General features: G+C 40.0%; 1 protein-coding gene and 1 pseudogene across 1 annotated transcript in view; one reads left to right on the top strand and one right to left on the bottom strand.

Moving 5' to 3' along the window:
- The window catches only part of AVEN (apoptosis and caspase activation inhibitor), a 155336-nt gene that overhangs the window by 130584 nt on the left and 10122 nt on the right, over nt 1–14630 (bottom strand). The gene's annotated exons all lie outside the window — the stretch shown is intronic.
- On the top strand, nt 9971–13993 carry LOC144237953 (lupus La protein homolog pseudogene; annotated as a pseudogene).

The following is a 14630-nucleotide window of genomic DNA, read 5'->3' as shown; positions in this document are numbered from 1 at the left end:
AGGGCTAGGAAGGCTGAAAATGTGCCTCACTCTAAGGACTGCTGGAAAAATTCGCCGACTCCCCTTTTTAGAAACAAAATCAACAAAACACACAACAGTAACTCCATAGGAAGAGAACCCAGAGGCTGGACCCCTTACAGTGAGACAGGGAAGCGGGGCTTGCAGGGTAGCCATTGAGAACGAGCTCCCATACTGTTGCTCGCATGCTGCTACCACAGAAAGATTATCTGAGTGACATTTCAGCAATTCTGAAGATATGACAGATTCCAATAAACCCTCCCCTCCTCATCATCTCTTCCTACTCTCCTATTAGCTTTATTCATAAGCAAATAAACCACTGCATATCACAGTCAATTCCAACTTCACATTCTCTCACTGAGGACGAGGTGACCACATACTGACACTCAGACTGTTGTAGCCCAACCCGGGGGCCTCACAGAGCACAACTCCTGTGTTCTCTCCCTCTCTCAAGGACACTCTCAGAGAAACAAGGGTCCAGGCAGATTTTCCTTCTCGTTACCTCTCTAGATCTATGTCTGTGAAATTCTCAATAATGAAACTCTTCAACTATTACTACACGTGGAGAATCACAGGTTCTCTATTATACTCTAAGTTTCCAATAATATGATCTTGGGGTAGGTTAGTCTTCCCTGTTCTAGTCAGGCTTAAATGAGAAAGAGGATTTCAAAAATCACCACTCCTACTTAAGGCTACAAATGAACTGATCCAGAAAAACTTAAGGATCAGAGTTATGATGAGAGAAGGAAATTTTTCTGTAGGCAGAGACCCAGTGCAGACTGGCCATGCCAAACAAAATGGCATATTATGTATTAACACTACTTCCTGAACACCCTCTCAACATGTTGTGGTACTAGACTATGGCAGATCCTCTGTAGACAGAGGAGGTCTCTAGAGGCATTTAAAAGAAAAATATGGGGCACATGGGTGGCTCAGTCAGTTGGGTGTCCAACTTGCGCTTAGGTCATGATCTTACAGTTCGTGAGTTCAAGTCCTTGGGCTCTGTGCTAACTGATAGCTCAGTTAGCCTGCTTTGGATTCTGTGTGTGTGTCTCTCTCTCTGCTCTTGCCCCATTCATTCTCATTCTCTCTCTCTCTCTCTTTCTCTCTCAAAAATAAATAAGCGTTTAAAAATTTTTAAAGAAAGGAAAAATATATTTAAAAATTGGAAACAAAAATATTGAAGTGAAAATTAAATTATACTGATTGGTCCCTACAGGGTCTGAGAAAAACAGAAATCAGCCTATTTTTTCCTTTCCCATAGGTCCTACACTCAAGAAACATTAGAAGGATATAAATCACAGAGAAATCAGGGGAGTAATATTCACTTTTACCCTGAAGTCCCAATTCTAACAAGAACAAATGTTAAAAAGAAAAGAAAAGAAAAGAAAAAAGACAACGACAACGACGAGATAAATGTCCTTATCAGGCCAGAGTAGGGAGTAAGAGTAGCAGAACAAGATGGACCAAAAAGCAGATGATGGGAAATGTGGCTTCTACAACCCTCTAAGTTTCTTAGTCATCCTACATGAACCTATTTAGGAAGGTCTATGTACTTATGAATGTCCACAATTTTTAACTCTGAAAAAGTCATTTCTACTTCCACTCTACATACCATTCTGATTAAAGTTTGCCCCAAAGCACACAACACCCAGAGAATCCACTCTTCAGCTAACTTCCAAAATAAAAACTGAACCCAATGAGGGTTATACTGCTATGACCCAAACACTACACTACCTGTGAACATATGGAAAAGATACTTACCTGGGCAGTTCACCTCTAAGTACTTACAGCCTTAGGTTAAAACCCAATCTATACAAGCCTCAGTTTTCCCATCTGAAAAATGAAAGATTTGGACCAAATGCTATCTAAGATTGTCTTCACAATGTGCATTACATGCTGCGTTCTGAAGAATGAGGGGAAAAAAGACACCAACTTCACTCAACTCACAGGAGTTAATTTGGCACCCTAGGGAATCTTAAAGGGCACGTGCAAAGTGCCAAGAGGACCCTGGGTGATCAAGAAAAATGCAACTTACATGCAGCTGTATATTATTCTGGTCAGGACAGCAGGAGCAATCCAAGCGATTTTAAACTGGAATTAGAAGAAGCCATTCAGGTGAACACTAACTTGTTCTAGCTATGAATTCATTATGTAATGATAGTTAATTCTCTTTTTTCTGGATTTCAAAACAAGAAACATCTTACTTTTTCACTATGATTTTCAGTGTTAAAAAAAAAAAGCTTAAGAATAACAAGGAAGAAAAGTTAAGATATTCTGTTGAATTACTGCTTTTTTTAAATCACATCATAGTAAACTATCATGGCTCATAGCAACCAGGCACAGTAGAGAGGAGGTACAAGGACAGCCAACACGTACAGCCGAAGATACGTGATTTTAAAGTTACATGAGGAACAGCCAATTCTTATTTAGAAATTATACTGTAGAGCTGACAGACATGCACACTCCTACACAGAATGGATTTAATAATATCTTTAAGTACCAGTGTATCGGTAATGCTGTAACTTGACAAGACCTTACCAAACAGCCTGTTCAAAAATGACCTCACTTTACCTGTTGCTTTACATTTATAAAGGTGTCCTGGTATGGTCCCACACATGAATGCTCCAATGGGGTCCTCCAAAGCAACATTCCTTCCCATTTAGCCAACTGTGACCTGAAGGCCATATGCCACATGAGCACCAGGTACAAACATTAAAGGTACATGTATGGGTCTCTTGGGAGCCTTACCAGGAGAACGAACAAAGCATAAACAAGTACATAAAAGCCTTGGGCACTACAATAGTCAAATACCTAAATGGAAAGGAAAAGAAGGAAAAAAAAAAAAAAGAGGCAGAGGTCTAATAAAACTTGTCCCACAACCTGGCCCATTTCTCATTATCTCTGTACACAGAGAGAACCAAAAATCACTTCCTCCTCTCAGTCAAGATATGGGCAATTTCCTTAGCTAGTTCCCAAATCCCATTTACACCATCTGCAAATTAAATTATCAAGGAGAGTATGAAAATTACTAACTTGCAATAAATCTCACGTAGTTAAACCTACTCAACCCTGGGCACCTAGGTGGCTCATCTGACTTCAGCTCAGGTCATGATCTTACGGTTCGTGGGTTCAAGCCCCGCATCAGGCTCTGTGCTGATAGCTTAGAGCCTGGAGCCTGTTTCAGATTCTGTGTCTCCCTCTCTCTCTGACCCTCCCCTGCTCACACTGTCTCTCTCTCTCAGAAATAAAAACATTTAAAAAAAATTTTTTTAAAGAAATCTAGTCAACCCTAAAAATGATCACTAGAGTCTCCAATCAAAACTCAAAAAAGACCAACCTGGGATTCTGAAACACTTTGCAAATAAGTACTCTCTAAATTAAAATCAGAATCATCAAGTTGCAAAAATGCTCAATGGCATCCTGAGGTTAAACCAGGTGTACGTATGGTCATACAATCACAACTTCTTCCAGGGCTCCAGGAGTCCTCCAAGCCCTGACAGTAATTGCTCATGGTTTTCCCTCAGAATTATGGAGAGAAGCTATCTAAATAAGAAATCCAATAAGTAATATGAAAAATATTGAACGCTAGTGATGCCTTGTCACATTTCCTAATACAAAACAGATGAATTTCATTTATGCATACATAGCATATACTGCTTAACACAAATTATCTTTTTTGCTTGAGCTAATAATTACCAGCCGTCAAGGAAAATTAATTTCCATATTAGAGCTCCTAAGTACCTCTGTCATGATACAAGTCAGATAGGTGAAATGAATCCGTATTTTGTTTTCCAGGTTTTTCAGTCATTGTCATTCATAAATGACACAAGGAGCTAGTATTAAGAGTAATGTTTCCATTGTCGTGGCCAGATCAAAAGGTGTCAAACTATCTAACAAAGATCATTTTTTTAAGTAGCTCAAAGGGTGTGTGTGCATGCGCACACGTGCGCACACAATTGTTTCTTTTACTACAAAGTGAGGGCAAGGAAATAACTATTCCCAAACTACGAAACAACTCATGTTCTATACAATCTACCAGTAGAGCCCAGTGCTGCATACCCCTCTGTGTGCACATGGCAAAAACCAACAGTTTAGGACAAAGAATAATAATGGGTTTGGGGATTTGGGGATCAGACTGATAGAAATTCATACTGAAGGGGCACCTGGGTGGCTCAGTTGGTTGGGCGGCTGACTTCGGCTCAGGATTCTCACAGTTTCTGGGTTTAAGCACTGCGTCGGGCTCTATGCTGACAGCTATCTCAGAGCCTGGAGTCTGTTTCAGATTCTGTGTCTCCCTCTCTCTCTGACCCTCCCCTACTCACACGGTCGCTGTCTATCTCTCTGTCTCTCTCACTGTCTCTCTCTCTCTTAGAAATAAATTGATTGATTGATTAATTAAGAAATAAGAAATTCATACTTAAGTTCCATCATATACTAATCACATGGCATTAGGCAAGATATCTAACTTCCTTGTACTTAATTTGCCTCATCTATAAAATCGTTTAATACTGACCTTGCACGATTATCTTGAAATTAAAAGGTTATACATAAAGTACCAAATACCCAGCCAGGGACTCTACAAGTAAGGCCAACTCTAATACATTTGTTTATGCCTACACCTCATCCACTTCTATGCCCCAAATTGAGACTGTGAGTGTTACCCGACCTAATATAAAAGTTGGTCCCAATATATTTCACAATGTTGCCTTCTCCACTGCAAACCACTGCAAGATCTCTTCCCTCTCCCTTCAACTCCATCCCCTCCCCACCCAAACCTTACTCTGATAACCCTAAGAATTAGAAATGCTGTGCTCTGGCGGGGGCAGCGAGGAGGAAAAACTAAAGGAAAATATTTCTGAGACTAGCTCATTACTTAAATCTGTTCTGGAGCAAAGCAATGACATAGTTAAATAGCCAAGTCTCAGTCCCAATGGTCAAATGCAATCTGACAATTAAACCACTGGAAAATCTTTATCATATATATTTTCTAAGATTTTACAAATTTTTTCCAGTACAATTCCTTAGCTATATCTAGAGCTGCACCAACTACTACTGCTACTCCAAACTTTGTATTACCAAACTGAAATATCTAAATAAAGATACTTTAGATTACGGAGCTGCTGAGATCAGCACTAAGGCACAAATGGTTATGTCACCCATCAAAATCTCATGATGCTTCTCCCCTTATGAATCATAAAAACGCTTCTCTCTGAATCAACACCTGTTTGGACGACACGCCTGCCCTAATGGCTGCCCTAGAATTATCCCGACTTTCAAGGGAGACAAGATAAATAGTTGGTGTGTGCCAAGATGATGGAGGCTCACTGAAATATACCTCCTTCTCCTCTAGCACCTCCTGCAGGGGTAACTTTGGGATGGCTGCACCGCCTGACTGCAGAGGACACTGTGACACTGCATAAAAGACACAACTTTAAATGAGGCTTTTCTGATCAATGGGTTTTAGACACGTGCATAGAAGTCACTTGGAATGTAGCTAAATCATACACATACACACACACACACACACACACACACAACACACACGGCTTCTTACTTGGTAGCCAACAAATGCTATGAGATAAAATAAGCATTTTGTAACTGATTTAGGAGTAAGAAATTGAAGTCAATTACTGATGTTTTACCTTGTTTCACAAATGTACTACCTTCATTAGCCCTATTTAATATGGCATCTACTCTTCAAAGAAATGGACAAAAGGGTCAATGACACAGATACAGCAGCATTTACAATATACATCTAAATATACATTTATATCCTTACAATAAAACAAATTAAAAAGGTCAAGCATTATGGAAACCAACTTGACAATAAACTATTTAAAAATAGAAATAAATAAAAAGGTCAAGTATTTGGTTATTACAGTTTGACCTCTTGTCTCAGGCAATATTGACCTCATTCTTAAAGAATAGGCTTCCCTGAACCTTTAAGGAGAAGTAAAGATATTTGCATGGCCTCAAAATATCTCCCCCAAATATTTATTATTTACTAGCATTGTTTTCACCTTACATCCAAATCCCTTGATACTCCTCCCTCCAGTAGGTAAAGCTTAATTCCCACGCCCTTGAGTATGAGTAGGACCTACTCACTCACTCATAGTGAAGAGAATGTGAAGGAACTTTATACTGGAGAAATCTGGAGGGTATCATCCTAATCAAGTGATCAAAATTAATGCTGTTAGTAATAAGTCATGTTGATGTCACGTGTCAACTGATGTGATCCAACAACAAATTCACATCATCATCGCCAAAATCTATAACTTGCATCGAACCATAAGAAAACATCAGAAAAACTGAGGGACATTCTACCAAATACCTAACCACTATTTTTAAAAGTATCAAGTCCAGAAAAGACTGAGAGTCTGTAACAAATTAGTGGAAACTAAGCAGGTAAATCCTAAATTGAAACAGAAAAAGAACACGATGGGGGGGTGAGGGGGGGAGGAACCTGGGGTAAGTCAAATAAAGTCTACAATATAACAATGTTAATTTCTTATTTTTGATAAATATACTATAGTTATATAAGATGTTAGCATTAAGGGAAGCTAGGTAGTTCTTTGTACTATTTTTGTAACTCTTCTGAAAAATCTAAAAAGTTTTAGAAAATAAAAGTTCAAAAAAATAAATAATTGGTCCTTAAGGTCATATAGCAGTAAATGAATCCACACGCAAGATATTCATAACTGACCACTTTCCTCATTTGTTGAAATAGATTCATGTCAGGGGGCACCTGGGTGGCTCAGTCAGTTGAGTGTCTGACTTTGGCTCAGGTCATGATCTCATGGTTCATGAGTTCAAGCCCCACATCGGGCTAGTGCTAACAGCGTGGAACCTGCTTTGGATCCTCTATCTCCGTCTCTCTCTGTCTCTCTCTGTCTCTCTCTTAAAAATAAACATTAAAAAAAAAAATAGATTCAGGTCAGGCTACAAAGTGAGGACTATCTTCCTAGGACTTCCAAGTCTTAAAAGGGAGACAACTCTAATAGCAAACGTATGGACCTCTGATGCACTACATCACACCCAGCAACACAAGGAACAGTTTATTCATCCATTCTGTAAGCTTTATTAGTGATGAACCATGTGCTGTGCCCTGTGCCACACTCTAAGCATAAAAAAATCTACCTTCAACAGACATATCATCAAGTACAATCAGTTTAAGAGCAATGTGCTCAGAAAAGCCTCCCTGACCTTTCCAAGCTGAACTGGGTACTCTCCCTTGATCATCCCCCAGCACTCTGTGCCTCCCATGTTGAACTGTAATTGTTCATTTCTCCATCTATAGCACCTCCCAAGTGCTGTTTGTCAAGAGCTATGCAGGGGCTCAGACTTTATCCTGTCTGGAAGACAGCAAGTGAGCCTATTACTGTTGCATGGATACTGGCAGAAGACAAGAGACTTCGGATCACAGACCAAGGCCTTGGTAACTCTTGGCAAAAGTAGTAGCCAAAGCTCCACGTTCATTTGCACTGGCTCCCCCTGCCCTCTTCAGCTCGAGGAGGATGTCAAGAAGCCCATCGTGGAAGCACTATAATACATGCTATGGATTATGTCACAAGAAAGAAACACCAAGCTTACCGACTGGCTGCTCTTAAAGTAATTGGACACAAGCCTGATCTTTGCCAGGGGGAGACGTTACTCCAGTTCACATGTCTGTTTGCTCCCCCAGGTACACAGTGCTCAGGGTGCTGCATTCTTGGCACATCCATCAAGAACACACAGGAATGCTCAGGACCCATGATGGATCGCATCTCCTGACAATATTCTTAGTGGCAGGGAGTAGGTTTTAGGCACTCCTGTACTCAGCACCTAGCATGATATACGACACGCTGGAGGGTCTGATAACTGAGGGTCTGCTAAAATAAGCAGAGTTTGAAGCCAAAGACAAGTGCTCCATACTGTGACCATATACATAGTCGATCTCTTTTCAGTTTCATTCTCTTAACTTCTAGGACAGTACTAGAAACTCAAAAAACGTTCAGCGAATGAATTATCGTCAAGGATTATTCTATCTCGAAAAATGAGAGTTTTTACAATTCTCTAAAGAGCAGAATGAGAGAGAGCACAGGTGTCTGATGGTCTCTGACAGATGTGACTTCTGTAGTACTCCCTCTATGGAGTCAGAAATTCATGATAACTCAGAATTCTATTAATTTTTGGTTTTTCAGAGTTATTCATGACCGGGGCACCTGGGTGGCTCAGTTGGTTAAGTGTCCAACTCCTGATCATGGTTTGTGAGTTCGAGCCCCACATCCGGCTCTGCACTGATCATGTGGAGCCTGCTTGGGATTCTGTCTCCCTCCTTCTGCCCCTCCCCTGCTCATATTCATATTCTCTCTCTCAAAATAAATAAAACTTTAAAAAATTGTTTTAGTTATTCATGATAACCTCAAAATTCACTATAAATGTTTACAAAGATTAAAGTCTTGGGGCACCCGGATGGCTCAGTCGATTAAGCATCTGACTCTTGGTATGGGTTTAGGTCATGATCTCACAGGTTCATGGGTTCGAGCCATGTGTCCAGCTCTGTGGTGACAGCATGGAGCCTGCTTGGGATTCTCTCTCCCCCTCTCACACTCTGCTGTCCCTATATCTCTCAAAATAAATAAACTTTAAAAAATATTTTTCAAGATTAAACTCTATAAACAGAAGGCAGAAAACTCTCTATAACCACAGAACTCTAAAAGTAAATACTAAAATCACATAAATGATCTACTTAGCTAGCAAGTAGTAGATGAAGAAATGAAAAAACAAACTTTCTAAAACTTTATGATTTTAAAAGACCAGCAGCATTATTATTAAAGATGGAATGTTTCCCTTCATGTACAGTACACAGGATGCAAACTGAAGGAATAATAATGACTGAGAGGCTCTCCACCAAGTTCCTTTCGCAAGTGCTGAGTAAACGTACAAGGGGCAGGATTTAATTTCCAGGAAGAATGCACACCACAGATTATGAAAAACAATATGTTGATATCGTCAACTACTCTCTCAGAAATGTATACCACACTCTGTCACTAAATTAGTAGTACATAATGATTTTCATGAACATCGATTCCATTCTTAGCTGAAAATTCTGAGGCTAATATAGTAGTCTCGTAACAAATCATAGTAGGTATCCTCTCCTTTCCACTTCAGGGATGACAGTACGCTAGGAATACATGATGAAGGATCCTACAGATGTTTTAATCTTTTGAGTATACTACCTCTCGATTAGAAAAGGTACATTTAAAGGGCTTGTTTCCATCTAAAACATCTCAAATTAGTTTATGATATTGGCTTTTCTCTTGCTTCAGCAATGTTGGATGGAATAGACTGGAGGACGTCCCCCCACTCCAGCCTCTAACCACCCTCCCATCTCTTCTCTAGCTGTAGCCTCCAGGACCCAGCTCTTGGCCCATCCCTTACTTCCCAGTTAATACCATCTTTCTGGAGTTAGCTCTTTGTCTCTAATCAACTATGAGCTCCCAGAGCCACTAGAATTTTTCTACCAAGGTCAAGACTGCCATTACCCGCCCAGTCCACCTGCACCAATGGAATTTCCTATACCTATGTCTCTTTGGGCTTCCACTACAACTGCAGAAGTGTGGCCTGGGAAGGCAGGGTCCACTTCGCCCACAAGTTGGCAGAGAAATGCAAGCGCTCCGACCATGTCTAGGCTACACAAAAGCAGACTGGCTGAGGCCTCTTCCAGGACATGCAGAAGCTGACTCCAGAAGAGTGGGGTCATACCCTGGGTGCCCTGGAGGAATTCCTGAGCCAGTTCCTGCCCTCACAGATTCTCATCTCTGCAACCTCCTGGAGAGACACCTTTCAGAGCAAGAGGAAACTCATGCAGCAGGACAAACCACCCACCTCCTAAGCCCAGTCCCAGCAGGGCCTGATGGGGCCTCATTGAAAGGCTTACCTTCAACAGGACTAGGAACACCTAAGGACAATGCCCTCGAGGGCCCAGATGCAGCCCCCTGGCCTCCAGACTTCGGCTTGCAACCCAAAAGGCAGCTTCTTAACTAACCACAACCCTCCTCCCAAGCTACAGACCAAATGTAAATAAAACTTCCTTTTGTAGAAAAAAAAATATGTAGATGAAAAGTGCATCTTAGATAATGACATATTTGTAGATTTTAATGGATAGTATCAAGTGGGACAAATATAACTCTGAAGCCAGGTATACTTACATTGATTCCTTATTCTACTGTGTATTAGATATGCAGATATGGGAATTTTGTACAAATTACTTACCATTGGTTTTAAGGCTTTGTTTCAACATGTATAGAGATAATGAAATCTACCCTGTGGTTACAAGACAATGATACAGAAAAAAGGTTACATGACACCCCTTATACAGAGACTACACATGGAAGGTGTTCAGGCAATGGTAGCTCTTAACTGCCATCAGCTTGTTAGCTTCAGGCCCATCTGCTATCGCGGGGTCACTAATGGCTACAGGACTCCATTCATACACACATCACTTGCCTATTTATTTTAAGCCTAACCCCTCTGAGAACACTAGATGTGCTAACTTAATGCATCTGGGTAAAAGGCTATAGAACTATTGTGAAATTACAAACCAGGAGAACAGAAATATAGGGTTAAAAAAATCCCTTGAGAAGTCACCCTGCCTATCCCTGTGCAGTAAGGAATATTGTTGAACTCATTCTAATTAAAGAGACCAAATCTATTTTGAAAGATTTCCAATCAAGATGATACCCCAAATCTCTCTTAGAGACCCAGTTAACATCTCATGTACAAAATGCGTGCTAATCTAAATCTTCTGCATTTTAGTTAGACACAACTTGTTTTCTGCCATTGTCTAGGGTTTGCAACACATACGACATAATTATTAAATCATTTTTCAGACTTCTTTTTCTTACTGTCATGACCCTTTCATCATAGATCCTGCTTTTCCTGTTTTTAATCTTCTTTTAAGTTCCCTGTGTCACCTTGGTAGTTGTAGAGATGGAAACAGGTCAACAAATCTTACAGAGAAAGCCAAGAAAAAAATGAGCTAATGATCATTGTGCTCTATATTCTAATTGTATATATATAATATGTATATTATATATATATCAATACTATGTTTGGATATTTTAATGGTAGCCCCAGTTAAAGGCCTGATTTCAGGGGTACCTGGGTGGCTCAGTCGGTTAAATGTCCTATTCTTGATTTTGGCTCAGGTCATGATTTCACGGTTCGTGGGTTTGAGCCCCATGTCAGGCTCTGCACTGACAGTGTGGAGCCTGCTTGGGATTCTCTCTCTCCCCCTTCACTCTGCCCCTTCCCCTCTCACACTCTCTCTCCCTCATCACACTTACCTAGCATGTTCTACCCCAACGGTCTGCTTTCCTTGCCTATACAATAATTACTGACTTCTGTATAGCACTTTATAATTTTTCCAATAATTCTCCATTGTCCTCACAACCACCCTGTACTAAAGCAAGGCAGGTATTATTTAATTCACAGCTTTAAAAAAAGAGATTCCAAGAGTTTCACTCCTTCAAGAGCACGTACCTAGTAAATGACAACCGGAACCAAACAGATCAGCTGACGTCCATCAGTCAAGTGTCCCTTCCACTCTACCGCCTGAATACATTCACTACACTTCAGTTACACTTACTGGAATAGAGGACTTTACTATCACCATCTTAAGGGTTATTGATCTTAATTCTAAAATCATGGCCTCTGATTTCATGTGTTTCATGCTTTTTATATTACAAGAAGTTCTCGATGGACCTTCATTAAAGGCTTTGCCAAAATAACTTTTATTCTCCTTTTTTTTTTATTAGTATTACAGTAGCCTTTATTATAAGGCTTGGACTTTCCCATTCTACCTGTGAGTACTCTTTACACAATGTACTGCATTAATAATCAGGCTTAATCTTATTGACATGATGAAACCTTGCATATCAGCTTTATATCAAATTTCACCATCTATAAATCTAAATATATTATTACTCTACTACTTATTATAGTTAGGAGAATAAGAAGGGTATTCTCTCTAGAGCAAGTAAAGATAACTTAACTTATACACTTAAATAGGACATTGCTCATAAGCATTCATTTGCTCTGCTTCCCAAAACCTCCCTTTAAATGATGTTATTTCACGGGGTGCCAGGGTGACTCAGTCAACTGAGTGTCTGTCTCTTGATTTTGGCTCAGGTTAAGATCGCAGGGTCATGGGATCCAGCCCTGCATCAGGTTCCACACTGAGCATGGAGCCTACTGGAGATATTTTCTCTCTCTCTCTCCCTCCCACAATGTCCCTCTCCCATGGTGTCTTTCTCTCTCTCTGTAAAATAAAAAGTAAAAATAAAAAACAAATGATGCTATTTCTCTTTTTAAAGGAAGTATGAATCCATGAGAATAGTCAGACAGCAGCAGTCGAGAGGAATATGCTAGGTATTAGCAGAACATGGCATGCAAATTCGGTGATGCAGCTAGTTGGGACCCTGAGCAACCAGAACTGTATCGGAATACAAGTTCAAAACGATACACTAATATTCTGTCATTAAGATATTTCTAGTAAGGGGGCACCTGGGTGGCTCAGTCACTTAAGCGTGGGGCTCTTGGTTTCAGCTCAGGTCATGATCTCACAGCTTCATGGGTTCAAGCCCCGCATTGGGCTCTGTGCTGATAGCATAGAGCCTGCTTGGAATTCTCTCTCTCCCTCTCTCTCTGCCACTCCCCCACTTGTAAGGTCTCTATCTCTCTCAAAATAAATAGATAAACTTTTAAAAAAAATAAAAGGTATTTCCAGTAAGAATAACCTAAATTAACTAACAGTCTAAACATTCAGTTCTTAAAAATGAACTGGAAACCCTATGGCCACTGCTGGTGATCCTATGACCCAGCTCAGCAAGACAAGGACCAGAAAGACAGCTGTAACAGCCAAAAACGAGGATTGTGACAAAACGGCTCCTCTGGGACCACAGCCTGTCATCAAATCAAGTATTACTGTAGTGACTTTAATTTGCCACAAGACAAGTTTTTAAAGGGGACAGATCACACTGGATAAAAGGCAGGTTCCCCTGGAGATACTAAAATCCAATAGGTAGAAGTGCCTAACAACAGACTTTAATATAATGGAAGCGCTGAGCAAATGCAAGACAAAACTTGAGGAAATAAAGATAAAGCTAACATCAGAAACTCCCCCACAAACGTCTCTCTGATGAGTATAAAACATCTCTCCAATGACCGATGAGCATTAAAAATGATGTAATAACAGATCCATGTATATGAAAGGCTTTCCAGCTGATGCAATCCTTAGTGACATAAAGGATTAGAAGATAAAGGTCAAGCACAAAATATTCAAAGGAAAACAACATTACACAAAGCATGAAAGGATCAACAACTGAAGGGTCTGATTGTACTGAATTTGCGAAAGTTTATATAGACACTGGCCAAAAGCATAAAGACTTCTGATACTTTTCAAGGAGTATTATTTTGTTTAAAAAAAAACGATTAAAATAAGGTATAAGCTAAATTAAGATACTAAACAAGAACAAGAAGAAAAAGAGAAGCGCTATCGATGCTGACATGAAACCTCTAGAAAAACTGAAGGCTGAGCTTCTGGGAAGACTTAGATGATCAGACCCACTGAAAAGATCCACACTTCCTCTTCTCAAACTGTGGGGAAATGAAATGGATAGATTTATAATGCTATTTAAAGAAAAAGCTAAGAAGCACTAGATAAAGCCGAAGAAGTCAAGAGTGGGAACTTACAATTAGGGAACAAAGAAGAGAGGTGGGAGGTACCAGGAGAGGCAGGGGGAAAAGCAGCACTGAAAAACTCATGGAGGATCAGCAAGAATCCCTAAACAAATGAACGTGAAAAGGTCAGGGATTTAAAGGAAGGGGGAGAGGAATTAAAGCTGCCCAGGAAAAGTACAGTTTCAAGGCTAGAAAGCGAACATGGATGGTGATGAGGAATGAGATCAAAAGGAAGCCGCTGGACCAGTAAAAGCAGACAAAGGAGAATCTGCATGCAAACAACAACAACAAAAAAAAACACAAAATGGTGCCGGGAGCAGGAATTTAGCAAACAAACTTCTAGGTATTAAAGCTGCTTTTATCTCTGGAGGCTTGAGAAAAGAAAATCAAATTAAGCCCACTTCCGTATCCAGCTACAAGAAAGGAAAGATTGTGTGTGTGTGTGTGTGAGTGTGTGTGTGTTTGTGTGTGTGTGTGTTTAACCTCTTTTTGTTGTTGCTACCCAAATGAAGATTTTTTTTAATGCATACGTAGTTCTGTTTCTGTTATTTCAAATGATTCAAATATCAAAGGGAAGATTCTTCCACTACACTGTTTTGTAACGAGACCATATTAGTAAAAACTGACAAAATGCACACCGTGGGAAAAGCAAAAAATGAACTGAGCCAATGGGGACAAATTCAGCTGTCTGGCTGCTTCGTGGGCTGCTCGAGCGACAGACTTCTTTTCCCTGTCAGTCTAATTGCTGGTAAAAGAATAGATACCGAGGGGGGAAAGAAAATCAAATATAATTAAAATCTACCTCCCCAAGATCAATTTTTCATAAAATGTCACTTAAGATATATATAAGCTTTAAATGAAAATATGTATGAAGAACTATAGTCACC

The sequence above is a fragment of the Crocuta crocuta genome, unplaced genomic scaffold (genome assembly GCF_008692635.1).
Source record: "Crocuta crocuta isolate KB4526 unplaced genomic scaffold, BGI_CrCroc_1.0 scaffold156, whole genome shotgun sequence".
In the NCBI taxonomy this organism is placed as follows: domain Eukaryota; kingdom Metazoa; phylum Chordata; class Mammalia; order Carnivora; family Hyaenidae; genus Crocuta; species Crocuta crocuta.
The sequence above is the reverse complement of the archived record's forward strand: the minus strand, read 5'-3'. Positions and strand labels throughout refer to the sequence as shown.